This window comes from Sinocyclocheilus rhinocerous, unplaced genomic scaffold, assembly GCF_001515625.1.
Source record: "Sinocyclocheilus rhinocerous isolate Xijiao unplaced genomic scaffold, SAMN03320098_v1.1 scaffold2258, whole genome shotgun sequence".
NCBI lineage: Eukaryota > Metazoa > Chordata > Actinopteri > Cypriniformes > Cyprinidae > Sinocyclocheilus > Sinocyclocheilus rhinocerous.
In genome coordinates this window covers 14,645-16,434 of record NW_015655390.1, presented here as the reverse complement: position 1 = coordinate 16,434, position 1,790 = coordinate 14,645, and positions in this window count along the sequence as shown.

Below are 1,790 nucleotides of genomic sequence, written 5' to 3'. Positions count from 1 at the left end.
GAAAAAACCGGACACCCCCCCCCCCCCCCAAAGCCATAAACCTAGGGGAAACACTGGATTGACAGTGATAACTGTAGCAAGTTACAAAACATCTGATAAGCCAGTGTCTAAACTTGACCTGTGCATTAAGTGATTCAGACTAAATTCAGAGTAACAAAACTACAGCAGCAAGTCTGTATTGGCTGAATGTATTTAGCAGCTTCTACAGTTAAAGATAAAACTTGATAAAACTAGAAGTAAAAAAATGTAGTTTTCAAATTAAATATAAAAATATTTCAAAATATTTAATGCACTATTATTTAATTGTTATACCATTAACAATTAACTTATTTAATTTTTAGTTAACTAGTTAAGGATTTAAATAATTAACCCTTCTAGGCTTTTGGTGTTTGGGCTTAAATATTTATTTATTTTTTTTAAATGACATGAGACTTTGTGACTTCCTGCACTTGCTATACTTCAGTACAGTAAAAGCACTAAAATGTGTTTTTTTTATTTTTATAATAAATCCAAAAGCAAGACGTCAAATAACTAAGAAACTGAGCTAATGAGTGATCCTCTGCTGCCATCTACTGGTTATAATGCAAATTCTTTGTATTGTAATGCTAATTCTTTATAATGCTAAAAGTCTTTGTTTTCCACCAGGAGACAAATTTTTGGCACATTTTTTTTCATGTGATCTTCATGAATGAAAAGTAAACATTTAAAGTGAATTTTACTGCACAACTGTAACTAATCTCACTCCAGCAAGGCAACCAAAGTTGGCAACCCTGTGTACATATCCAGTTATATATTCATGACTATGAAGGTAAGTTATCGATTATCGAGAATATTATTATGATATAGTTTACGAGATAGCATCGCTAGCTAGCTAACGTTAACTTAACGTTAGAGTGGGCAAATATTGCAAATAGGGCTGAAACGATTCCTCGAATACCTCGAGTAATTCGAATACAAAAAATCATGGCTTTGATTTAGTCCATTTACTGTAACTACACACGGAACACCGTGTTTCCCCACGGACCATTATTACTGACGCACAACCCGATAAACGCTGGACCAGACAATAGACTGTATAAAAACAGGGACCAGACTTGAAAAAAAAGCAATGGACATATTTAAGACTAGAGATGCACCGACTGCAATTTTCTTGGCCGATTCCGATTTCCGATTTTTCGTTAGTGTGATCTTGCCGATACCGATTTTTGCCGATTCCGATTTTCTTTCTAAGAACTATAATTGACAGCATATACAAACAAAAGTCTACTTTTCTTCAACGCAAAGTTTTATTTTCATAAAAAAACACAAGTAAAAAGTCAGTAATAAAATAAGAACAAATAAAAAAATGGCAAACAACAGCACAAATAAATGCAATAGAATAAAGAGAGCTATGAAACTAAGTTTTTCAGGTTAAGTAAGTTTTTATTCAGGTAAGAAATACTACAGAAATTAAAGTAATCAAATGTAAAATAACACATCCAGTGTTATTTTACATTTGATTACTTTAATTTCTGTAGTCTTCATTGTAAAAATTAAATACAGATTAATGCTTACCATTAAAATTATAAAACGTATTCAGTCAAGAGCAGAAAATGATTTTCTTTGTCTTTTGTTCTTTGATTAACATGACAGACAGCAGAAGGAATATTGGACTGCGGTCCCTTTAAGAGTTTATCCACGGACCCAATATACTGTTACACAACATGCGTTCTCTTTCTCAACTATTTAACGTTACAAAACTGACTGTGTTTAACTGGATACTCGCCAAAACGGGCATTTTGACATTTTTT